The sequence below is a fragment of the Microtus ochrogaster genome, chromosome 6, assembly GCF_000317375.1.
Source record: "Microtus ochrogaster isolate Prairie Vole_2 chromosome 6, MicOch1.0, whole genome shotgun sequence".
NCBI classification, from domain to species: domain Eukaryota; kingdom Metazoa; phylum Chordata; class Mammalia; order Rodentia; family Cricetidae; genus Microtus; species Microtus ochrogaster.
In genome coordinates this window covers 57,588,546-57,615,654 of record NC_022013.1, presented here as the reverse complement: position 1 = coordinate 57,615,654, position 27,109 = coordinate 57,588,546, and the positions used below count along the sequence as shown (strand labels likewise).

Sequence of the window (27,109 nt, the reverse complement as noted above, 5' to 3'; positions counted from 1 at the left end):
CACCACCTCCCGACTCACTCTTAGGCCACTACCTCATGAGACTTCAGAAATCCCAAGCTACCTGAACTTGCTAGCATGCTAAATACTAACTTTCCTTCTGGAAAATCCATGTTCTCAGCTCATTTTCTCACGCCAGCACCCACTCCTAAAAGTGTTCTCACAGCCCAGTTCTTTGCATCCCTAGGGTTTCGTGGCCAGGATGAAGGGACTTTTATATGGCTTCATTTTGTGGGTTTTATGTTGTAGATTGGCCGGTTTGTGATTGCTGATAGTGTTAGCTGAGAAGCAGGCAACCTTGGACCTTGGCTTTCCTGAGAGCCAGCTTGGCAAATACTTAAGTAGAACACCCTCATTCTTTGGGCGCTGATTGTGAGGTGTGACCAAACAGTTGTTGCCCGATTGATGCAAGCTTTCATTCTCTAAGGGGAGTGTTTGTTTCTAGTGTTCCCAGCCTGTGCTGACTATACCATTTATGGGGAGCAGTGTTGGAGCGTGACTCCCCTAGACTCTGTAACTCACTACTACTTACACTTCACCTCTTTGAGATTTCAGGCTATGGATCTGTGAAGATGGGGATACTTATTCCCGTCTGAAAGAACTGGCACGAGTTCTAAATGAGGTAGTACATGGTCTCTGGGTCTGGTACTTGTAGCACTGGGGTTTGCTAATGATGACACTGTCGTTGCTTAGCACATCTGGGCAAGCACCTGACCTTGAAAATGGTGACCACAGCAGGTAGCTGACTCCTGACCTCTGGCCTCTCAATGCTTTGTTGACCAGGGTACTGTCCCCTCCTGTTTAAGTGCTAGAAGGCATACATTGAGCTTTTTTTCTTCTTCGTGTGATTAGGTAAAATCTCGATGTCATTGGACCTGAAGTCATTCAAAAATATTAGTTGCTCTTTAGGAGGATTGGGAACTGGATACTGAATAGGGATGGGCAGACAGGTGGCCCGGATGGAGGAATGTATGATTTGGAGAGCTCGACACGGAGGGAGGAGAGGCACTTAGTAGATGCTACAAAGGCATCTTAGGATTTAGCATGGGCTGATAAGATAGCATGGACCTTTGATGGTCCTGCTATAGAAATCAGACCCATCCTGTCCTAATCTTCCAGTGCAGGAATTTTGTATCCAGAAATACAGGATGACAAATGGCTTGTCTGTGGAGATGATGCTGATTGTAATGGTAGTGAATATTATTATGATGGTGTTGGTAATGTTGATGGCAGTTGTGCTGTTGATGGTAGTGGTAGCCAGTGCCATAGGCTAGGCCATATCTACCTGGTTTGCATAGACTAGTTTATCTAATTCTCATGAGACTTCTGTGAATTTGGCACTGGCATCATCTCTGGTTTACTTTGGACAATTTGCTAACCTCCCTAGGGAGAAATTAAAGGGCAGGGAGGCTCAGCAAACTGTCCAGTGTCAAGTTGTTAGTAAGGGCAAAGCCCAGTGTTAAATCCTGACTGCCTTACCCACTGTGCGATCCTACCATTCTCCCAAGCGAGGTGGGTAGCTAGGCTGAGCAAGGCTATGTCTTATGTAGCAGGCAAGTGTCTAGGACAACTCTGTCTAACAGAACTATAACATAAACCACACGTATAATTTAAAAGCTAAAAGTGAGAAACAGGTGGAGTTAATTTAATATACTTAATTTAGCTCATTATTGTCATTTCAACATGAAATAAAGTTAAAAATGAAATATTTGGCACTCTTTGTCTTATAATAAGCCTTTGAAATTCAACATCTATTTTGTGCACACAGCCTATTTTGAGTGGATTGGCTCTGTTTTAGAAGCTTGGTGTCTCAGGCTGCTGCTGCACTGGACAGTGTGGGGACCACTTGTCCTTTGTTTTCTCAACATGAGCAGCTGACTGGGAAGACCTCACTTGCTTCCTGTTTGTCACACACACACTCCCCAGCCATCCTCCTGGTATGGATGCCAGTTGGAGCCTGTGCTAGTTCCTGTGTCTTCTGTTGTCCCATGACTGCCCAGGCTCCTCTGGGTCTCGGAACTCTTAAGATGGGTCTAGGAATGAATGCCATGGGCCAGAGGGGATTCGAAAGATCAGCAATCAGGTTATTTGTCAGAGGCAGCATAGGATAGGGATAAGTCGGCTGCTTCCTGAGGGTAAGGGTCAGGAGGCATGTGAATTTTCGATGGCTAGTTTCTGGTGATGGTCTCTGAAGCTGATATTCACTTGATTGCTACCCGACATTCCTGATACTGGTCACTAAGTCCTATGTGTTATAAGAATTTTCTCCCTGGGAAGACTAAGGAATGTTTAGCTACTCCCTTATAAGGACCCAATGACAAATCAAAGATCAGTTCCAGCAGAGTCTACCTCGGAGAACCACTGAGTTTATTGGGCTTATAGAATGTTACTGAGAGGCACACGGGTGACACTAACGTACCTGTACTGGAAAGTCTAGACTCAGCATGTATGGTAGCTTCTATGGGGAAGAGCTACGCAGAGAGAGCCCCCTCCTCAACATCTTCCCCCAGCTTATGTATTCTGTCCCCTCCCTGAAACCCTGAGACCACATCTTATTAGGTGTGCATACAACTGGCTGGGAGGCTTGGCTGTTTATTCAGGTGAGGGTCCCATGACCTTCATGCTCCCTCTGTCTATGATGGGATGGTCACAGTCAACAAGCACAGCTGTGATGATCCTTTACATTCAGAGCTTGTGAGTACGGTGGATGTTCCGCCTGGAGGATAGCGCCGCTCAACGCTTTGACACAGGTATAAGATGAACAGGGCAATATTCTGGCATGACTTATCCTGGTGGCGCCAGTTCTGAGCATCGAGGCTGTTCCTGACGGGCATCTTGGGAAGACTGCTGCTATTTATTTAGGTTGTGCTGGTTCAGTATTCAGGACCCCAGCATCTTTCCAGAGACCCAAGTCAGCCTGCTGAGCTAGCAGCTGTTTCCAAACCCCTACAGCCAGCCCCTGGTAGCTGTGGGTAGTCCTGAGGATGTACCTAAAACCTTAATGTGCATAGCCCTGATTCTTAGCAGGGCTCTTAATGTCTTAAAGCCCTCATCCACAAAATTGGGGTGACTATATCTCTTTAACATCTTATGGATTTGAAGCTGGTCCACTCTGGTCCTGCTTCGCAGCCAGTGTTTATCTAGATTGCCTGGTCTCCCTATGGGTCACCCGTGTAGACTTTGAATCCTTGTATTAACTTTTTTTTTTTTTCTGCTTCTGACAGAAAATTCAAGCAAATCAACTCAAGGAAAGGAAGATTGTTTGGCTCATGTTTCAGAGGTTTCAATCATGTGGTTAGCTGGATTGAAAGCTTTAAGCACTGGGGGGCGGGGTGCAGAATGTCAGGGATTGCAGAGCGTTCATTCCGTGGGAGCCAGGAACCAGAGACTGAGAGAGGATGAGGCCAAGGACCAGATACATCTTCCCAGGCTCCACAGGCCCCTTTCCTCCAGCCAGGCCTTGTTTTTCTGCTCCTACACCTCTCAATAGGCCACCAAACATGACTCTACCACTGATCAGGTCAGAGTCTTCATGATCCAGTCACTTCCCAAAGCTTCACCTGTTAGATATTGTATCGGGAATCAAGCTTTCAATATTGGAAGCTTTGACAGACATATTATATTCAAACCACTTCCTCTATGCAGTAGATAGGGTGTGAATTCTCCCTATTGCCCCTGTTCCCCTGCCCTATTCACTGTCCTTGTCCCAGGACTTCCTGTTTCCTGTCATTTCAGCCTTCTCCCTGCTCCCCTTCCTTTCTTGCCCTGCGGCACAGAAGCCTTGAAAGTGTCTTCTGTTTTTATTGCCGTTCCTGCCCCTGGGATGCTCTTAATTCCTGGGATGGTGAGTTTTATGTGCCTGCATGGCTAGGCTACAGCCCCCAATTACTCCATCAGATGCTAATCTGGGTGTCATCAGGAGGGAACTTGGCAGATCGGTCAGTAGCTCCAATCAGATGACCGTATATAAGAGAGATTATCTTTCATCACCCAGGGGACACTCATCCAATCCAAAAGGCCCCGGGAGGAGAGTCTCCCTCTGTACGGCGCTGCCATTTCCAGCCTGCCCAGCAGCCGTGACCGCTGAGCCACAACCCATGGGAAGAAGTAAATCTTTCCTGGCTTCTTTATCCAGCAGCCTGGTTGGTATGACTGTTCATTTCCCATTCACCACCCTCCTAAATGTCTTGGAGGTGCCATCTTGATCTCTCTGACGCACCACCCCATACCTAATAAGCCACATGCTTTCTCGATCTGCTTTTGCTCTCTTTTGGCCATGGGTTTCAGAACTGCAACTTGGATTGTCTCACCCAACAGTCAAGGGATGTCTGGGTTCTGGGTTTGTTGCGTCTGGAACTTCACACTGGCCAAAGTGTCTCCTCTTTGCAACAACAACAACAACAACAACAACAACAACAACAACAACAACAACAACAACAGAAAAAAAAAGAGGGAAGAGCCCTGATTGACTTATTCTAACTCACATGCCTTCTCTTGGTTCCATGGGCTGCCTCCAGTGCGTGGGGAGCTGGCTGCTGTAGATGGCAGTTCCCACTGGTACTAAAAACAACTGGGATAGAACAGGATGTAGAGGCATCCTTAAACCAGAATGTCTGTGGAAGAAGAGAGCTAGGTGGGACAGCATTGGGCTACGTATGCAGTCATTGGCTGCTTCTTCCTGCCCTGTTCACATCTCCCATGATGGCAAGGCATCATGGCCCGTGAGTCAGAACTCACAGGCTCCTTTGGCTACTTGCTGCACAGTGTATGTGATCCCTGCCTCAGCCCAGCAAGGCAGCTCCCGCCTCTCTCCACCACTGTGGCCTCGGGGGTCAGTGGTCTTGAGAGTCTGTTGTTGTGCTCCAGACTTAGTATTTGTAACCCCGCTTCTCCCCTTCACTGCTTCCACGTGCTTGCTTTCTCACACCCCCACTTTTATATAGACATTTTCATATTTACTGTAGTTTGTCTCAGTTCCTAGGGCAGCATACACAGTGCTGGGTCATTTATGAGAATCGAGGTTTGTTTTGCTTCTTCAAAGAGAAGTGCATGGGAATGACTCCGTCAGCGACATCAAATGTGGTGGATGGGCCCTGTGAGGGAAGCGCATGAGAGGGAGTTCCTAAGTGCGGAATATGCAGTGTGACCTGGGACAGACTAACTTGCTTTGAACAACTCACTGTTTTTCCTCCTCCTCTTAAGATCTCTTTTTTCTCTCTCACTGACTCCCTTTCTTAGTGTGTGTGTGTGTGTGTGTGTGTGTGTGTCCATGTACGTGCGCCCAGAGTGCTCATCCACGCATGGATGAGTGCATGGAGGCCAGAGGTGGACATCAGCTGCCTTTCTCTGTTGCTCTCCATCTTATATTTTTGAGACACTCTCTCTAACTGAATCTGGAGCTCACTGATTGTCTAGCCTGGCTGGCCCGTGAGCCCCTCCTTCCCCAGCACTGAGTTAGAGGCATGTGGATTTCCCATGATGGTTGGGTTCTGAAATCACAGGTCCTGATGAGTAGTTTATGTTTGGAGCCCTCTTCTGGAATCTGACTTCTTTCACTCAACATAAAAATTTCCAGTTGTATCCATTTTGCTGCAGATTTACCATCTTCTTTTTCTTTATGGTTGAATAAAATTCTATTGTGCTCATGTTCCATATTTTCTTCGTTCCTCCATCTACTGATGGACACCCAGGCCTGTTCCGTTTCTGGGCTATTGTAACTAGTGCGGCAGTTAACACGGAGGTGCAAGGATCTCCGTGCTGTATAGACTTAGCGCTCCAGGTTACGTACTCTGGAGTGGCATAGCTGGCTGAGATTGTTGTTCTATTTTTAGTTTTCTGAGGAATCTCTGTCCTGATTTCCATAATGGCTGTGCCAGTTTGCATTCCCATCAGTAGTGAGTCTTCCTCTTCCCTCACCTCATTCCCAATATTTATTGTGTCTCATTTTCTTGATGTAAGCCATTTAAAAATTTTTTACTTTGTATGTATGTGGTGTGCATGTGTGTTTATATAATGTATGAAGACATACATGCATGCTTACGTGTGTATATGCATGTGTTGTATGAATGAATATATGTGTGTTGTGCACTTATGTGTTCATATGTGTGTGTCAGGCATGTGTGTATATGGTATGCGCTTATATGTATGGGTGTATGTTTATGTGATATGTATGTATGTTTGTGCACATGTGTGTGTTTGTATGTGGGGTGTGATATATATATATATATAAAATATGTGTGTGTGTGTGTGTGTGTGTGTTGTGTGTGTGTGTGTGCATGTGGGTAGCCTATAAAGGCCCAAGGTTGATGTTGGGATTCATCATCAATTGCACCTTCACCTTATTCATTGAGACAAACAGGGTTTCTCAGTCATAACCAAGAGCTTGGCAATATGGCTAGTCTTGCTAGCTAGCTCACCTTGGGAGAATTCCATAGGTGTTACTGGTGGCTGCCACACCTACCTGGCATCTACATGGTTTCTGGAGATCCAAACTCTGGTTCTCCCACTTGGGAAGCAAGCATATGACCACTGAACCTTGTAGTCTTTGTTCTCCATTACATTGAGGTCAGAGAGAATCTCAAAAGCAGTGTAATCTGAATTTCTGCATGGCTTAGGATGTACAAGCACACATTTCTATTGAGAACTCATCCATTTTCTGAGACTTGACCCACGTTGTGAGAAGGTGTTACTCCCTTGTGAAAATGGCTCTCTTGTGACTTGCTCACTTTCTGTTGGTCCTCACCACTGCTCAGCACTGCCAATTCCAATCTAGCTCTCAGCACAGGCGCTTTGGAGAGATAAGCCACCCTGAAGCCAATTATTATTGTAATCAACAATGCCATCAACTATTTGTCAAGCAAATTCCAAGTAGTTCACACTTGTTATTGTTTAACCTGGCGGGTGGCTGCTTCTCAAATGAAGTATTCTTCTCAGATGAGAGAGTGGATGTTTAGGAAGGTTTGAAGTAACTCCTGTAAAGTCAGTGAAGGGCTGAGTGAGCTGTGTTTCACACCCAGAAAAATCCAGTCCCGACTCTGGATTCACCTCACTCTGAATCCTGTCCCCCCCCTTCGATGATGAGTGCCTACTGTGTGCTGGCTGTTCTCCTGGATCTGAGAGGAAGGTGGGAAGCGAGACGTGGGCACAAATCCAAGATGATTTCTTCAGGCAAAGAAAAGTGACGTGAAGGAGAGCAATGGAGATGTAGTGGTCATGGACAGGGGTAGAACGAGCACCTGATAGCCTATGTGGGTTTCTCCGAGGGAGCCGATGTTTGAGCTGATGATATGCTACACCAAAGGAGGCAGTGAGACAGCTGTCTGACGTAGTCTTCCAGCAAAAGGGGCCACAGCTGAGAAGTACCTGAGGCGATCGAGTTTGGAGTACGCCACAGAATGATGAGCTGTGTGCCTGGAGGGTATGGGGAAGCGGGAGGAAGCCACCAGGCCGGAGAGCAAGGCAGGACCAGTCACACCAAGTCTCCTAGGTTCTGGTTGCAGAGTCGCTGGGCTGTTTGAGGAAGACAGGTACCTGGTCTGCTCCATGCTGGAAGTCTCTGCTGGATGAAGAGCTTTGGTGCATCTGGCTTGGGAACTGAGAGGTCAGGCTGAACCTGTTTGAACAGTTTCAGGGACAGATGATAGTAACATCTGGGACAGCAGTGGGGTAGAGATAGGGGTTATGAGTATCTGTGCAGTCCAGGCGAGGAAAGAGGAAGGGGGATTTCCAAAGAGACATCTTTTCCAGCTGGATGGTTTGTCATGCTGCTCCTGTGGATGGTGCCATAGCTTGGGTCTTAAGACATCCAATTGTAGCACCAAAGAACCATGTCTGGTTTCTAGCCCATGACACCAGTGCCCACTTTAGGAGGTAATGCTTATTGTGAAGTGTTGAAGCTATTAGGAGTGTGGTGGTTGCTTTTCTTACTGCCCTAAGTACCATACAAGAGGCGAACATAACAAGTAAAGAGTTTGTTTTGGCAGGGAAGATGCAGGGGTGGGGTGGGGTGGCTGGTCACATTGTATCCTTTGTCTGGAAGCAGAGTGAGATAAACCGTTTTGCTCATCCCTTTCTGTCCAGGAACCCATGAGGAAGGTCCTCAGTTATCAATCTAGAGGCTCTCTTTAGGCATGCCCAGTTAAACATCAAACCTTACCATGGCAGAGAGCTTGTCCTTAAAGGGAGACAACAGTGTCTTTGTTCTCTTTTGTTTGTTCATGAGGTCAGTGGCTTTGTGATGCCACATGTTCTTGACATCATATGGGACCTTGTCAGCACCCCACCTCTTGTGGCCACCCAGTCCTGAACTGGAATCGCTAAAACACTGAGCAAATGGAAATTTTCTTTTCATAAGGCAGTTATCTCAGGTATTCGTTATCAGCAACAGAAACCCGATGAACACAACCCCTCCATAGTCACAAAACCTGGCACACACCTCTAGGGGGGAAGATCTGCTCTAGTAGATGCTCTGAGGTTCATGCTATGGAGATGGCTCCATATGACTGCATGCTTTGCATCTCAGAAGTGGGAAGGCATGGAGAAGGCTGCTTACCTCATGGCAGACAGGAAGCAGGAAGGGTCTGCCTGTGTATCTGTGAGCGCCCTCCTTTATTTCCTCTTCTTAAGTTCAGGCCTCTAACCTGAGGGTTGGTGACTCTTAGCCCACCTTGAAATCCGTCTGTAGACACACCAAGAGCTTTACAAATCTCTTAGGAGCTTCTCAGTCCGATCAAGGTGAAAATTAAGATGAATCAGAAGATGGGGGATGTGCTTATGGGAGATTTAGACTCAGGAGTTCTGGCTGGGTTGGTTCAACATGTATGTTTCCAAGTAAGTAGAGTCTAGAAGTCCTGACACTGACAGATCCCAGGGTAGAATCAGGCTGCGTGAGGAAGGGATTTGAAACGACAGGACTTTAGGCTGTTGCTAGGGTAGAAAAGAAGATACTGAGCAGAGATCACCCCAGAGGTGTTGGCCATTGACTCCTGAATTCTCCATAGCCACAGGTGTCCTGTAGTTAGCTCCCTGTCCTGCAATCTCAAGCTGGCCCTACGCCTGGAATCTAATCCTGCCGCACTGTCAAGGGAAGTTTTCTAGCTCAAATTGCTAGGCTGCCATCTCTAAGCATTTGCTTCCTTTTTCTGACCTCCTGCCTTCCAGAGGTCAGAGCAGGGACTGAACCACATCCTGCATGTCTTGTGGGGTTGGGGGAGGAGGTCGATTGCATCTTTCAGGACATCAGTCTTAGATCGGAAGCAGGAGCATCACAGTCACTTCCTCTCCTCTCTTCATCACATCTTCTCCATCCCCCACTTGTACTGGAGAGTTCTCAGGACTATGAACTTGTCTCCTGGCTTAGTGCCGGTGTATGTGACTGGAGAGAAGGGCAGGAAAGTAGTGATGGGCAGAGGGGACTTCTACCAGAGGTGCCCTTGGATCTGTGCCCAACAGCAGGCATCTGGCGCTCTTTTCTCCCTGTGTCAGGGATTATGATGAACTGCTAAGGTCTCATCCCTAACAGAATTTATCTGGTACTCCAGAATGGTAGGATTGGTTCCATATACTTTCTGGGGTGCTATTTCCCGCTAACCTGGAAATCACTGTAATTACCACGAAAAATCTGACCCATGGTCTGAATCTGCATCTCCAGTTGCTTTTGAGAGGTTGGTGGAGAAGACAGCTGTGGGTTATGAAAGAACCTGTTTGATACCCTGATCAGAGGTTGCATGGTTACTTCCTGGGAGACTGGCAAGTTGGTTGCCCGCCTGTCTGGGCTGAGCCTGATTCTATGGGTGCCGAGGCTTTGGTTGCAGGCTGGGGCAGCACTGTCCCGGGGCCACCAGGAGCATTCCCCAATCTTCTTCTTTTTGTTGGTTAGCTTATTTTATTTTTATTATTTTTCAAACAAAGTTTCTCTGTGTAATAGATCTGGCAGTTCTGGCACCCACTCTGTAGACCAGGCTGGACTCAGACTCACTGAGATCCGCCTGCCTCTGCCTCCCAAGTGCTGGGATTAAAGACGTGCGCCACCACCGCCTGACTTCCCCAGTCTTCTATAAGGTGTGCAGCTAGTGATGTTGGCTTAGGAATCGGGGACCTTGCTGAGTGGTGTTTTATTTATTATCATTTTTCTGGAAGGTGAAAGAGACTGGCAATCATGAGGGCTTCCACGTGATACACGTGTTCCTATAAATCAAAGAGGCTGAGAGCCAATGATCAGGAATCTACTGGCTTGAAGTTGAACTGTGGTGTTGACACTCACCCAGTCTCAGCTTCTATTGGTAAACTAGGGACAATGACAGAACTTGGGCCAGGAAGTGAGGCAGGATGTCTGAGAGCAGTTCTGGCATTTCCAGGCCCTCCTTGTGGCCAGTGATGGATGGCTTCATGTCTCAGCCCTGACTTCTGGCAGGCCTGGGTGGAGGCAAACAAGCATCCAGCACTGCCTGAGGGTTCCTACGTTATCACTTCTGGTTGTAGTGGATAGAAGCATGTGCTTTTGGTGACAGCTCTGCTAGCTCTTCCTCTTCAGTGTGTACAGCCCAGCTCTGGTGTGGGTTTGTGCACCAACCCACTGGGCTCTTGTTAGACCCAAGCATCTGCCTCTGCACAGAGAACTGACTTCATTAGTTAATTCAGACATGTTTCCTATGTAACTTTATTGAACTACTGCTGTGTGCTGGGGTTAGTAATTGGGAATGAGAAGATGTAGCATTGAATAACACGCTTAAGATCCTGGGTCACCACCCCTACCACTCCTGTGTATATACCCAAAGGATACACAATCATACCACAAGGACACTTGCTCAACTATGCTCACAGCCAGCATTATTCATAATAGTCAGAACCTGGAAACAACCCAGATGCCCCTCAATGGAAGAATGGATAAGAAAAATGTGGTACATTTACACAATGGAGTACTACTTAGCAAATGGATAAGGGAAATGTGCTATATTTACACAATGGAGTATTACTTAGCTTTAAAAAGTGATGACCTCATAAAATTTGCAGGCAAATGGATGGAACTAGAAAAATATCATTCTGAGTGAGGTAATCCAGACCCAGAAAGACAAACATAGTATGTACTCACGCATTGGTGATTATTAGGGGTAAAGTTTAGGTTAACCAAACTATAATCCACAGCCCCAGAGAGGCTAGATAACAAGGACAGCCCAAAGAGGGATGTGTGGATTTCCCTGGGAAGGGGAAGTAGAAAAGATCTCCTGGGCAAACCAGGAGGTGGAGGTTGAAGGGATGGAGGAATAGGAACTAGAGGGAGCTTGTTGGGCAGGCTGGGTGCAGGGAGGAGGCAGGGGGTGGGAGGAGAGGTTGGAGACAGGATGGAGGGGAAAGTAACAAAAGAGACATCTTGATGGGGGTACCATTTTGGGGTTAGGGAGAAACTTATACCAGGGGAAACCCCAGGAACCCACAAGGACAGCCCCAACTAAGATTCCTAGCAATAGTGGTGAGGGTTCCTGAACTGGCCTTCCTCTGTAAGCAGATTGGTGACTTCCCTAGTTGCTGTCAGAGATACTCTATCCAGTAATTGAATGAAGCAGAGGCAGAGATCCACAGACAAGCACTGTGCTGAGCTCGAGATTCTTGTGGAAGAAAGGGAGGAGGGATTATATGAGCGGGGGGTGGGGGAGGTGGGAACCCACAAAGACAGCTGATCTGAGCTCATGGGAGCTTATGGATGCTGGACAACAGTTAGGGGGCCTGCATGGACCAACCTAGGTCCTCTGCATGTGTGTGACAATCATGTAATTTGATCTCTTAGTAAGGCTTCTGACAGTGAGAGCAGGACCTCTCCCTGGCACTTAGCTTGCATTTGGTAACCTGTTCCCCATGCTGGATTGCCTCTGAGGAGTTCCAACCTGTCCCATCTCAATGAGCCATGCTTTGTGCAAGACCATGGGAGAATGGAGATGGAGGAGGAGTGGATCGGGAAGGGGGTTAGATAGGAAAAGGGAGGTTGACGGGGGAGGGGGGAAGAAACTGGTTGGTATGTAAGGTAAATTAAAAATAATGTTATTTAAATAAAATTAAAAAGAAAAAAAGGAGCCTGGGTCACTATTTAGAGATGCTTGCTGCTGCCAGGATGGACCCCCGCTGGATGCTGGGTTGGCTCCGAAGTCAGGGGTCCTCCTGGAGACAGGAGCATAGATCACACTCCCTGGGGTCTGACTTCTGTCGTTTTCATGCTTCTGGAGGCAGCAGAGCTGGGTGACATTTGAGTCTTAATGGAGTCCCTGGGCCCCAGAGATAAATATTTTGCATTTGAGGGTAGGCTTGGAGGAGTCAATGAATGAGCACTGGGAGATAGTCTAGAGAAGCTGCTGTGTCAGTGGGGGTTCCTTGCTTATCTCCCAAGACCCGAGCTCCTGGCAGGAAGAATAAAAGCCTTGGGAGGAGAAGAGGGCCATGTTCATTCCAGCACCCGCACACCCATCTTATGGACCCACACACTGGCATTGATCATCCTATTAGTGCACTTGTCTGCATCCTCCTTTGTGCCTCAGAGCAGCGCTGGCATTTCCGGGCCCTTCTGGTGGCCGGTGATGGATGGCCTCATGTTTCAGCCCTCACTTGTGGCAGGCCTGGGTGGAGGCAAACAAGTGATGGATCAGCCTGAAGATGGTATTTTGGAAGGAAAGTTCAAATTATATTTCAGGATAATATCCTGCCACCCGGCCCCTACTCCATATCCCATTTGTAATCTGACCCAGGAGGTTCTGGCGGGAGGTAACTAGCTCGTGATGAATGGGCTGGCAGGCCCATTAGCCCTGCATATCCTGGATCTTAATTAATATAGATAGAGGTTTAATTTGGGATTTCAGAATGTTTTTAAAGCAGTGCTTCATGGGCCTGTAGGGACCGTTGACCACTTATGTTTGCTTCTAGAATGGCCCGCACATGTGGGCCATCACCCCATCTTTATATACCTCCTAGTCTCAGCTGACCACCGGTCTGATGGTGACCAACTCCTGTCATCCATCATCTTGCCTTCAAGGGGACAGTGAGGCATGAAGCTTCTGCCTCCAATGCTGCCCTAAGAGGCAGCACCAAGGACCAGTGGAGGGTTGAGGAAGGCGGATAAGCCGGGTGTGCAACTAGTTCCATCCTAGAGCACTTTGTACTGTTTGTCCTGAGTGTGGGTGCTGCCGATCTGGACATGCTAGGGAGAACGAGAATGTGCTGGTTTGTGTTTAAGAGACAGTATGTGTGTGAATGTGAGTGTGTGTGTGTGAGAGAGAGAGAGAGTGTGTGTGTGTACACACAAATGTACAGCTGTCCCTATATATTCTGTATTCACTTGTCAGTTGAAAATACTCAAGAAAATCACAGCTATAACAAATGCGTACAGACTGTTTTTCTTGTCAGTATTCCCTAAACAATACCGTGCAACAATGATTTACATAGCATTTACAGTGTATTAGGTATTATAAGCCGTCTGCTGATGACTGAGAGTGTATCACAGCTCTGCACAGCCTAAACGCCAGTGCTACACCATTTCATAGGAGGGATGTGAGTCAGGCTTTGGAACTGAGGGGATTCTGGAACGATTTCTCCAGACACCGAGAGACGGCTATGTGTGTGTGTGTGTGTGGAAGGCTTGGGGAGGATATGGGTGTGTGCTTTGTGAGCTATGGCATGCCAGTGAATGTTTGGAAACCAGTCTCCAAGAAAAACAAGAAGCCCTAATATGTAACCGCTGCTGATGTCTGTGGTGTAAATTCTCATGCCATGGCTACATTTGAGCTAGTTGGTGTAATAGCATGTAAGCTTGGGGCAAGAAGACATGCATCACGGTTTCCTCCTTCAAACACAGTAGACACGCCTAGCCTCAGCGCACAAATAAATAGTAAAATTCAGCAAAATGCCTGGGAAGTGAGAAGATTTGTATATTTGTCAGTTTTGCTTGTGAAATAATTTATTTAATTACAGGTTTGTATAATTTAATTGAAGTGGCTATATTTAGAAACTCCCAAATTCTTGAAAATTTAATGATGGGCTCTGGCGAGTTGGTTCAGCTGGCATCAGCACACAGTGTATGTACCAGTGAGTGGGAGCACAGTGTGTGTGTGTGCGCGCGCGCGTGCGCGTTTGTGGTGCATAAGTGAATGTGACTCGCACACAACAGTGTGAACTCATGGGTGGGAATATACGGATGTGTCGTAAGGACTGTGTAGTGTGAGAGGTCTCCTTTGCACTCAGCATCACGACCGGGACTAAGCTGCTGTCTTTCCTGGCGGGGTCTCCTACTCTTCCATTTCTTCCCTGTCCACGGTCGCCATGAACCATAAGCCAGCATCTGTCATGCCTTGCTCCTTGTGCACTTCGCTGATCTGCAGGCAAAGTGGCCTGCTGTCTGTCTGAGGGCATCTATCCACCTGTGCTGAGTCTCTATGGAGTCCTGCCCAAGCATGACCCCAGCTGGCCATGACATCTAGACTCCTGCCCTTTCACGGAACCACCATCTGTGTTGGTCTCTCATCGCACCTGCCCAACACTCTGTCCTCCTGTGTGTCACAACAGTGTCCTGGTGACAACATTATTAGACCTTTTGTCCTCAGAGGTGTGGCCACCCCATCTGTCTGACCCTGGTGCAGCTTGATGTCTAACTAGCAGGTCACTTTGTCCCCTCTGCCCGACACTGCCCACATCTTGTGGGTATTTACCTGCCTCTCTACAATGCTGTCTTCAAGGATGGTGGTGTAACTCATGTGGCCAGGGGGTTCTGAGGCTCTTCTGGTACTCTACAGTGTGGTTAGAATTGGTCCTTCTTCAGTCGTGGCTTTTGGGAAGCCGCAGGAAAGGGGAGTGGTGTCAGAAAGCCTTTCCCTCAGCCTCACTCCCTGCTCGGGTTGCTGCTCCCTCCTCCTAGGTGGGTTCCAGAGGAAACAAATTAAAGCCAGGTTGGTGTCAGAAAGTAATTATGTAAATCACATCTGCAAGTTAAGGGCACTTAACACAAGGTCAGGAGGTTGCTGTGAGGATAGAGCCACCAGGGAGTCACAGTCTTTACCTTGAAATGGCCTCATAAAAGCTGGCCTGGGTTGCACATCTCCGGCCTTGGGGGGCACTTTAACACTGAGTGGACTTCAGGTGACTTCATGGCTTTGCCACCCCCATGCATCCTTCTCCTCAAAGTCTTGACCTGCCCTGGGCAGGAGGGCTAGCTTGGTGCACCTGGTCTGAGCTGCCCAGCAGGCCACCTGATGTCCTTCCTATCTAGAATGTCACTGTGCTTCATTAGGCAGTACACCAGGCATGGCAACTCTTATACTCATGCGAAGTGATTCATAGGTCACCCAGCTGGATCACTGGCTCTGCAAAGCTCGGGTCCCAGGGGTGCTGAGGTCCTTTTGGTTTGGAGTTCCCGCCCCTTGTTTGTGTTCAGAATTCGTGCCTATCCTGTAAGACCCACTCTCTGCTTTCCGAAGGCTGTTTTGAGACTTTCCTTATGGAAAACTAACCTCCTCATGTAGGCTTCTGCCCCTAAGTGTTTCTTACTTGCCTGTCTTCAGTTCAGTTTCTGGTCCTTTTCTCTGACGTATACCATAGAACATGACCTAGTTCAGCAGCAGATAGCATGCTGGAGAAAGCCCGAGTGAGGGCTTGAACTTGGCCAATCTCAAACTGTTTCTCTCTGAGCAGTGACAGGGGATGCCCTGCCGCTCTGGGGTTGCTGATGGTCCCGGGAATCAGAGGGGCCTCGTGTGTGGGCAGATAATAACCCTTTGTAGGTCTGAAGAGGTGACACTCTACCTGGGTTTGCTTCTGAGTCATCTCAGCTAGGTCTGCTGTTTTAGTAGAACCTTTCCTCAGTGGTAATTTACAGGATTAATGAGGCTGCCGTGTTTCCCCGTGTAATGCCAGTTATTAATACTGATCACAGATTAGTAGCTGGAAACGGATTATTCATGGTTTGCATCGTCTTGCCATTCTGCAAAGCTGTGTGGTCTCTTGGGAGCTCTGTTGTGCTTTGGATGAGCACTCGGGAGAACTGCTCTTGGGGTTGCCAGACCCAGGTGCCTTACAGGGAGTAAGACCTCGCCTGGGAGGCAGCTGGAGTTGCTCCCCAGGTCTGCTTGAGCCAATGACTAAACCGCAAAGTTGACATCATCCAATAGTTCTTGACGGGTGCTCAGACTCACGGAAAGACTGTTCCACATGGAGCTCACAGATAAGTATCTGTACAGAGTGTGTGGACCTGCCTCCTTCCTGTCACCCCTCAGGCACCTCTGGCTTGTTGGAGAATTCTGGGCTTGGGCTTCCATTTAGTCTCTTTCTGGCCGGGTCACCTCAGAAGACATGAGGCTGTCATGGGGATTGATGAGGTAGTGTGTGCAAGTTACTTAGCAGAGTGGCACCAAGTCAGGCCTTAAAAAGTTCCTGCTGCTTGCGAATTATCTCAGCTTGGTATCAAGAAAAGAATTATATACTCCGGGAAGTCTGTGGCGTTTATTTCCCTAGCTTTGGTGCTTAGGAGTCCAAGGACAAGGCAACAGACCCAGTGTCTGCAGGGTCCTCATCCTGGTTTGCAGAAGTCTACTTTCTCATCATATCCACATGTGCAGCAGGGAGAAGCCAGATGAATCTGGCCTCTATGTTTCCTGTCAGGGCACAAATACATCCCAGGAAGGTCCCTTATCACCCAAGTGCCCCTCCCTACAATCTCTCTCCTTCTGCTTCTGTAACCACCAGGACTAGGATTTCAACATGGGGGTGTGGAGGGACGTAGGCATTCAGACTGTCACATGCGGGTAAGCTTATGCCTTTGCTCGTTCTTCCATGCCATGGGCACACTATTAACAAAGGACAGTGACATTCACTTTAGGGCTCCTGCACATTCAAGTGCAAATGTGTGGGCAATCACTGGAAAGTTACTCCTATTTGGGATCTTACTTAAGTTACTGAGAAATCCAGGGAAACAACTGTCTTAGGGTTTCTATTGCTATGAAGAGATACCATGACCAAGGCAACTCTCATAAAGGAAAAACATGTAATTGGGGTGGTTTAAGTTATTGGAGGTTTGGTCCATTATTACCACGGTGTGACAGGGTGGCGTGTAGACAGACATGGTGCTGGAACAGGGGTGGAGTGAGAGTCCTTATATTTTGACTCACAGACAACAGGAAGTGGTCTGAGACACTGGATGTAGCTTGAGCATATATTAGATCTCAGATCTTACCTCCACAATGACACACTTCCTCCAACAAGACCACACCTACTCTAACAAGCCAATACCTCCTAATAGTGCCACTCCCTCCCTTTGGAGGGCTATTTTCTTTTAAACTCCTACAACATCAGAGCTACCTCAAAGCACAGAGATGGGTCTAGACTGTTCTTGTCTGGTGGTTTTAGAGAGAAAACAACCCGTCTGTCCTTGATTTCCTCATCTGGGAAACTAAATGTCTCATTCTTCATAGACTACAGGGAGGGAGCAGAGTAGGTGAGTAGGATAGTCTGGCTCTTGGCCCCCACATCCAAGGACCTGGAGGCAGGAACTTGTCACCAAAGCTGAAGACTGGACCCCTGAACCATGGGCTGGAGGTGCCAGCTGGGAATCTTGCCTCAGCCCCAAGAGGACCACTGATACAGGACACAAGGCTACTGAGAAATTCCATCTATCCCTTACCCAGCAGAGGCAGCCAGCATCCTCAGCAGGACTTTAAAATAGTCCCCCCAGATCTAGCAGGAAACACTGCTAAAAATCAATCCCAAATGCCTTATAAGTGAAAGGTGACAGGGACATCAAACTTTATTTGTGAAAATTCTGAAAATCATTAGCATATTATAGATTCTATAAAAAATATGATCTCACTCAGTTGACGGGAGGGAATTGCAAATCAAAGGCACTATTTATTGCAGTGGGAATAAGGGGCCTTGCAGATTAAAAAAAAAACTATTTGAAGAAGCCAGAGATCTGCAACATGAAAGACAGTGACAGATAAATATCACGGAATTTTCTACAAATACTTCTCCACTCCGAACAGAAGTTGGTGAAGAATTATTTTATAAACCCATTTTCATTATAACATGTGTAAAATGCAAATCTTGATCATTATGTAAATTAGTTACTTGGTGTAATTTACTTAATTCAAAGCACTTAATGCAGCGTGGTATGTTTTTTCCAGAGTGCCAGCGTAGACGTTTATTTTAAATTGTTTTTAATCTCGATCTTCCATCCTGATTATTTTAAATGCTTTCCCCTTGTGTTTGTTGTGTGTGTGTGTGTTTTTTTTTAAAGGGAAGGGAATAGAGGTTGGTGAGAAGTGGAGTGTGTTCTGATCAGCTGATAGCCTCTGTTGGCAAAGCCCTAGGCAGGGCATGTGGCGGCCCCGTGTTTAAACATGTATGTGGAGGCGCTGCTGGAACATGCCAATAGGGAAGCCTTCGGACCCTTTCTCTTCCCAGAATCTCCCCTCCCCTGGCTTTGTGGATGCTTCTGAAACCTGTCCAAGGAGAAGTCTCCTGGATATTATTGGCCCTCATTAGGGTAGAATTGTGTCCCCTTTTCTCAGAGTTTTCAATGACAGCTTTTCCCCTTCAGCTACTTTGCAACTTTGAAATTCCCATTATCACAGAGGGAAGAGGCGACCTTTTTAGTCTCCTATTGTGTCATCGGATTGCCAGGACAGGCCTCCTTTCTTGACGAGCCTCTAGAACAAGGGAGATGATTTGCTCATTTGAGAACCCTTCTGGGGGCGTTCCTTATGCTGATGAGAAGGTTGGAAGGGAGCTGACAGCAGGAACATCTATTTCGCAAGGTGCCAGCTGTAATGTGTGCTTCTCACTGAAGAACGCCTGGCTCTCCTGAGCAAGACACGGTACTTATTTGCAGAGTAAAAATGGGCTCAGAGAGGTGGCCCTGGAGGTCATCCAGTTTGGGGGGGAAGGAATGGAACACAGGCCTATGATTATTCTATGCACCTCTGGTCAAGGATTGGCTGAGGTGTGGGTGGGCTTAGTCAAAATAAGCATCTAGAGCGCTGCACCCCAGGCAACCAGACAAGAGGGCGTTTTTGTTTTGTTTGGGGTTAGGTCAAAGTTGTTCATGTTTCAGGGGTATAACTTGATGAGGTAATGCATGCTATGTTATGCAGTGTCTACATCAAGCCCTGCAAGGCCATAATTAATTCACGCACTGTCTCTTGGCAAGCTTCAAATATAAAATATACCGCTATTAACTGTAGTCACAATTTGCCCAAAGTGTGTCCTGAATTTATTCATTTTTTTTTAAAAAGCAGAAGTTTGGCCCTTTTATCAGCCCTCTGCAGTTTGCACAAATGCCAGCCAAACAAGGTATATTCCTATCAGTTCAACTTTTTCACACTCTCTATATGAAGGAAACCCTATGGTACTCATCTCTCTATATTTAGCTCATTTCATTCAACATCATGCTCTGGGCTTTTCCTTCTTGTTGCAAATGGCAGGATTTCATTCTGTTTTCTGTGGCACATAGCATTCCATCATAAGCAAATTCATTGGCTTACTGATAGACAAATGGGTTGATTCTGTATCTTGTCTGTTGTGAATAGTACTGCACCCACAAGCTTGACAGTTTCAATACAGACATTATTATTATCTAGCTATGGCAATGACAGAAGGCCATGGGAAGACAGACACTGAAATGAGAGTTTGTCGTACCAAGGGAGGAGAGGCAAAGCTGGGAAGTGATGGGACAGGGATGTCTGATAGCAAGGACCTTCACTGTGGTGAACAGGGAAGGAGTGGTAATCAGGGTGAGGGCTGGTGGGTGTGAATGATTACTGTAGGCTTTAGCTAGCAGGCTGGCCTTGGCCCTGGGATAATTAGAGTAGGTGGATTATGCCCTGGGATATGAGAGCTCAAAGAGAAGGGTTGGATTGTGGGCTTTGGATGGGTTGGTTTTCATAGAAGGGTATTTTGTGGGGCCAGTGGTACTATCTCTAGGAATTGGCCAACCCTAAGTGACAGCAAGAACCCCAACATCAGTGCATCAGAACACAGTAAGTATAAGACATGGTTAGCACGAAGGGCTTGCTTTTGGTGGATGGGACTTACTCTGGAGACTCCCTTGATTGAGGTCTGGGCAGGTGAACTGTGACCAGGGTAGGGATACCCAGAGCAGTAGCCACTGTATTGTGGAGAATAACGCATCACGGACATCCTCTTCACCTGGAGGGTTTTGCCAGCCCATGAGTAGACTGCTTCCTGTTTTATTGTTGTGGAGGGCTAGATATGCCACACCTGTGTGTCTCTGATTTTTTTGTTACTGATTTGACCTTCTTGGTGACTTCCCTAGTTTTCCTGGATTGAAGGTAAGGGGTATTTAATTCATTCATAAGATACTGCTAGCAACCAGAAAGACTTCACACTTTGAGTTATGTTCCCTGAATGGCAGTGGGACCACTCCCTGATTCCAAGTCACTCCCTGTGAAACTGGGAGCTCCTTGAGGCCAGGGCTGTGGGGCTTTTGCATTCAGATGTTCTGATATAGTGTTCTACCACTACGTGTACTATGGTACGACGTCTGTAGCATACTGTCTGTACTAACTGTTCGCGAGCCCTGCAAAGTGCTGGAGATTGAAACACACACAGACACACACACAGATAAAGACACAGAGACAGAGACATGGGTCACTCTTGAAACAAAAATGCCAAGAATGCCTCCTTGAATCAAGAATACCAACTTTATTGTTTTCCAGGGCAGCTTATGTAGGCTCTCCTTGACCAATGGCCAACACCCTAACTCTCAACTGCAAGCCCACCAGAAACCACTCCCCTGTCTCATGCTCAGAGCAGCTGAAAGCACAGGAAAACAAGCTGTTTGCTCAGAGCAGCTGCAGGAAAACAAGCCCTTTTACCCCCGGCAGGCAGGGGTCACAGGAAACTCAGGGTCTGGGGGTCCACAGTCCCCAACACTCTGACATTGATCCCAGGACTTGGCTGAGAGCAGAGTTCAGGCGGGAAGGGAGAAAAGGTGGAAGGAAGGGGAAAGGGAGGAAGGAAGGAATAGAAGAACAGAATGCAGAGCTGGAAAGCCATTGGGGGGGGGGAAATAAATTACAAAAGGATTGTGAGCTAGGCAGGGCTGCTGCTTATGGGTGACGTCACAGCAGGTCACTGCGGTCTTGTCTTGGATGTGGTGGATGCTTCTTCACCAGGCTCCTCACACCCTGTTATGGTAGTTACTCTATGCTGGTGACAATGACAAAGAATTTGGAGCTGGTAGTGGGGGGAAGGGAGTAAGCAATAAAGGAGGTGAGGCACTGGAACAGGGGGTTAATAAGGAACTTGAATGGGTAAACTCCATCTGGAAAGAAATTCCAAGAAATCTATGTTTGGGATCCCAGATAGGAAAGGAAGTGGAAAAACAATCTGGGGACTCAGAGTTGTGTCTCAGCCTTTGGAAAATTTGCCAATAATCTCCAAACTCTGCTGTCTGTGAACTCTTCCTGGTATGAGGTGGCAGCCCTCATACATATATATGTGTGTGTGCGCATTACAGATGGTAAAATATTCTTGGTGAGTACTCCCTGAGCTTGGGTCTTCCTCAGAGATTGAAATTGTAGGGAAAGCAATTTGAAATGTGTTCTTTCGTTTCAATTACTTTTGAGAAAGACAGTATTTAAAATGTCAGGTGACTGCCTGATCTTTAAGAAGGAGAGAGACCATCACAGATGTCACCCAAGATTTTTGAAAAGACTTCCCACAGCTTCACTTCCTTGCCTGACACAGCTTTGCCTTTAATGGTGTGTGGTGTCTGTGTGCTTGCTGAAGTAACTCTGGGCTGCAGGCTAGTGCCTTGGCTGGGCCTACAGTTCCATGGACTTCTGTGGTCCTGTCTTTATGTTAGATGTTAGGTGGATGGAGAGATGAGGAAGTCCTCCCTCTTGCACAGCTGCCTAATTTTACACCTTGTTTAGTGTTACTCACTTTGAAGGAAGCATAAATTCCAATTTGGGGAACTGAGAGGGTCTCAGAGGGAAGAGTAGTCTGAATTGGGTCCTGATGGAGATGTGGGGCTCTGATAGTTTCAAAGAAATATGTAGGTTCCCTCCCATCCCCCTGTGTGTGCGTGATCTCCAGAGAAGGGCAAAGATCTTCTTTTTCTCATCCATGAGCTCCTGATTTGGTGGTGGAGGTAGCTGATGGAAGCATAGAAATGAAAAGCAGGAAAAGCTATTTGCTCCAGACTGCTTCTTAGTCCAAGTTAAGATGCATGATCTTATTTTGTATACATTGATAAAATATCAAGAAGCCTTTTTGTTTGCTTGTATTTTGATTGATTGATACTTTTGAGGTTATTAATTTCTTGGCAACTTTTAAGTAAACTTGTATTATTGTATTATTCATTGGGAGGTTAGCGGCAAGCTATATTATGTATGTACACATATGACCTTAAGAGAGAACATTCTAGCACATTACATTAGTGGGCAGATACAAGGAGACCTTATAGGAAGTTGCTGTAGAAGATCCTGAGGAGACTTTGTGGTGAACACAAAAAGACACAGTGAAGATGAGCCAAAGTGTTTAATGGAAGTGGAGAGGTCACAGCCAGTGGAGGATGTAAGCCTCTGTTGACAGAGGAAGGTGTAGTGTGAGAAGCCAGAGACGAGCCCAGGATTAGCTGAGAAAGTTACCAGGAGTATGAAGTAGGAGATTGGGAAATGAGTGGGCCAAGATGGGGCCTTTAGTATCTGGAATCTCAGACTGCAGAGGGCTTTGGGTCCAGTCTCCTTGCATTGTGGAGAACCCCAAGGAAGATGAAGAGGCAGAGGGTCACCATTTTTTGATGACTTTGGCATGAGCTTTGGAACACAGTGACACGCTTAGAGTCAGATTTTGTTTAAAGTGATCAGTGGTCCCTAAATGGCAGCACTAGGGCATGCTAAGTAGAGAGAAGGGCCAGGTATGGGCCTTCCAGCCACCTCTCGCCTCTGGTCTTCCCTGGTGTCTGCTGACACCTTTTTCCTTTCCTTAATAGTTACTGTCTTGCAGGGCACAATTCCAGGATGGCAATGTCCTGCTTCATTTGTCATCAAAGATGCCTCATTATGTAACTCTTTAGGCATTGCTTCTTCTGTCTTGAATGGTTTCTCTGAGGGGCTTCTGGAGCTACCACCTCCTCATTTCTGCTTTCTCACAGGGGACTTTCCTCTTCCCACCCCAACATCTGCCTCAGGCCAACATGGGTTTTCTTCAGAGCTTGTGAGTATGGAAAATGATCTATTCCATTGTTCATTTGTTCTAGGCCTGTTCTCAGCTCCCAAAATATAAGTCGTGACAGTAGGAACACTGTAGTTCCTTCAGTTTTATTTCTCAGAATCCGGTGGGGAAATCCCACACAGAGAAAGCTCTCAGTGGCTGTCTGAGGAAGGAGGGCATGGGCGAGAAGTGGCAGGAGGGTTGCAAAGACTTCTGATGACCAGGGCCCTTGAGAACCCAAGAAAGGGCAGCAAATCTGGAGGAGGCATTGCAGGAGGCCTATCCTAGGTTGTCCTGTCTATTGTTTGTACGATGCAATTGTCTGTCCTTCCAGCCTGCTTCCTCAGAGGATGGGACTCACTCACTGGCCCTGTAGAATGCTGGCACCTCTTTCTCCTGCTTATTCCGGTTCTTGCCCCTTCAGAAAACAGAGCCCTTTCTGAGTAGATTCTGGGTAGGTCTGATCTGACCACAGGCAGCTCCATTCCTGGGGTCAATGGTGGGTCTGGTTGCAGGAGGTGACATTCAGGACAGACTGCATGGCAGCACTCTCCAGGCCTTTCCTTAGTCTTCTCTCTGAGAAGTAACAGAATAGACAGCAGGCTTTACTGCAGACTGGAGTAGGGTGGCATTGCACACTCTCTTGGAAGGAGAACACGACTTTGGTTGGACAGGTGGCTTTCTCGGCCCTCTTCTTGGGCAGCGAGTAGGAAGGTGGTGAAGTCTGCTCGTGCTCTGACTGGTACTCTGTTCCAGCCCTCCCCTAGTGCAGATGAAAAAGAGGCTTAGAACTGACCTTTTCAGCCAAGTGGGAGCTGCTGTTGTAGCTAGGGATGATGTCTCCTGGGAAAGCTGCCTTCTGCAGCATCATTAATACCAGGAGTGAAGAACCTGCTGCTGCTAACAAACTTAAACTCTCCCTGATGGCTCAGTCTCATCAGGGGATGCCTGAACAGAAGCCAGAAATGCACTATTGAGACATGCAAGAATTCTCAGTGCCTTTGCGCCCCACACATACATGTTCTTGCTGTATCTGTGGGCCCTGACACATGCCACCCATTCATGTATCTTCTGCTCCGTAAGGACATGAAATAGTGCCATACAGGAGTAGGGGCCTTGGCAAAGGGACCACAGGGAAGTTTAGTCCCAGGCTGAGATTGCAGGTTGTGCTGGCATGACTCATGGGATCATTCACTAGCACACTGTGGCCCCACCAGACAAACAAACCCATGTGTGCTTTGATGATATACATGCCATGTAAGCGTGCAGGAACGTTCTGTGGGTGTGGTCACTCTCTGCCATTTTATCAATTCATTGTTCTCTTAAAAGGTGCCAAGAGGAGCAGGGTCCCTGGGTCTTTGATGCTTGTCAGTTGTGATCATATGTGGGTCATAGGTAAAGCCATGGGACACTGAGAATTGTTGGAATCCTGGAAAAGCTTCCCGAGGACACATGGGCTTGCCTGAGTCCATCTTCCATCCCTTGTGGACGGTGCCGCCTATGGTCTTTTTAAGGTCTTGCTCTTTTCTTTACACCTTCATAAGGAGTACCAGGTAGAATCCATCCAATGGCCTCGGCCTTTCAGTTAGTCACTGCTGCTAGTCAAGCTGTCCCCAAACTTAGTGGCTTAGAACAAGAATCATTTATTAGTTTTGATGAGTCTATAGTTCAACCTGATTGTTCTGCTGTGTCCGCACTGTGTCTGGGTTCTGCTGGCATGTGACTGTAGGGGTTGCTTGGGGGCCATCCTAATTCTTCTGTGTGTCACAACATCTTGTCAGCAGGTTACCCTAGGGGCGTTTATATAGTAGTAGCCAAGCCCAAGGGCAGAAATGGAAACATACAGCCACCCATAACACTATGTTACATTTACTTCTTTCCTATAGGTCAAAGCTGTCTGTGTGGCCAAGGCCAGAAACAAAGACAGATGGATATTCAAAGTGATGAGGGAACAGTTTTGGACTAGAGAGACCATTCCCAGGGCCCAAAGGCAGTCACCTACTCCACTTGTGTACACTATTTATGCTACATTGGCTTCTGGGTGCTGAGACATTCTCTGGATTATGATGGGTAGTCCGTCCTTCCTTCCTTCCTTCCTTCTTTCCTTCCTTCCTTCCTTCCTTCCTTCCTTCCTTCCTTCCTTCCTTCCTTCCTTCCTTCCTTCCTTCCTTCTTCCATTCCCTTCCCTTCCCTTCCTCCCTTCCTTCATTTTGTAATTTTTTCTTCTCTCATATACTGTATTCCAACCACTCCCTCCACTCCTCCCAGTCAGTCCACTCCTACCTTCCATCTTCCCATCTCCCCCAGTTCACCTCCTATGTTTCCTTTCCAAAAACAACAAACAAAAAAATCAGGCCTCCTAAGACTATCAACCAAACATGGCATAACAAGATACAATAAGACTAGGTACAAACTCTCATGTCAAGGTTGGATGAGGCAACCAAGTAGGAGAAAAAGGGCTCTAAGTGTAGGCAAAAGAGTCAGTGACAGCCCTATTCCCACCGTTAGGAGTCTCACAAGAACACTAATCTACACAACCATAATGCATATGCAGAGGACCTAGCTCAGATCAATATAGGGTCCTTGGTTGTCACTTCAGTCTCTATGGGCCCCTCTGAGTCCCGCTTAGTTGACTGTGTGGGTCATCTTCTTGTGGTGTCCTCGACACTTCTGGCTTCTACAATCCTTCCTCCCTGTCTTCTGCAGGGTTGCCCTGGCTCCATCTGGTGTTTGGCTATGGGTCTCTGCATCTGCTCCTATCAGTTGCTAGGTGATGCCACTCTGATGACAGTTGGGCTAGGCAACCATCTGTGAGTATAGCAGAATACCATTAGGATTTATCTCGACACAAATTCATCTGAGTTTATCCATACTTCCACAACTGACAGGATTTCATTACTTTTTATGGCTGAATAGTATTCAATTTATTTATGCTCTGTATTTTTCTCCATCCATCCATCTGTCCGTCCGTCCATCTGTCAATGGATACTTTGGTTGATTTCATATCTTGAGTATTGTGAACAGTGCTGTAAAACCAAATGCTTAAACAGGCTATTGTCAAAGCTATTGGTTGATCTCCACAAACTGATGGTAAGTCCCATTGCTGAAGACAAAACCTACATAACTCATTGAACATGGAAAAGTTGAGTTGGTGCCTACACAGAGCCTTCACCCCTACTGACTAGTGTTCATGGTACTGGAAATTACTTCACATGCTACTAAAGGAGAAACATAGACATAAACCCAGATACAAGCCCTTTGATTTATAATCGTGACCGGCTTGCAAGATGTGCTAGTAAAAGCTTATGGGACTAATCAACCAATATCTAATTGTATTTAAGACCCACTTCATAAGAAGGAACCAATCCTCAACACTGCTTGGGTGGCCAAGAACCTGAGCCTAGATAAGCCAAGGATCTAGAGGAAAACTAAACAGTACTGTTTAGCAAAGGGAACATAGATAGCAACAAAATGACTCCTAATGACATTCTGCTATACTCATAGATCAGTGTCTTGTTCAGCCATCATCAGAGACATCCTGCAGTAGATGAGAAATACTGAGACCCATAGCTGGACAAGGCCCCAGATAGGGTCCCAACATTTAGAGAAGAAGCTGACACAAGCCCATCTCTAACTCAGATGCTTTCTTCAACTGATGCCTACTTGTAAGTGAAAACTTAGTTTTTTTTTCCCAGTGGAGTCTTGTTGGGTATATAAAACAATTTTTTAAGTTGTTGTTTGTTTGTTTTCTTTTCTATTGATTTTATTGAGCTATACATTTTTCTCTGCTCCCCTCCTTTCTTTCCCCCTCCCCTTCAACCCTCTCCCATGGTCTCCATGCTTCCAATTTATTCAGGAGATCTTGTTTTTTCTACTTCCCACGTAGATTAGATCCATGTATGACTCTCTT

General features: G+C 46.9%; 1 protein-coding gene across 2 annotated transcripts in view; it reads left to right on the top strand.

The window, feature by feature from the left end:
* Nucleotides 1-27,109, top strand: part of Grid1 (glutamate ionotropic receptor delta type subunit 1) — a 762,418-nt gene that overhangs the window by 179,416 nt on the left and 555,893 nt on the right. The gene's annotated exons all lie outside the window — the stretch shown is intronic.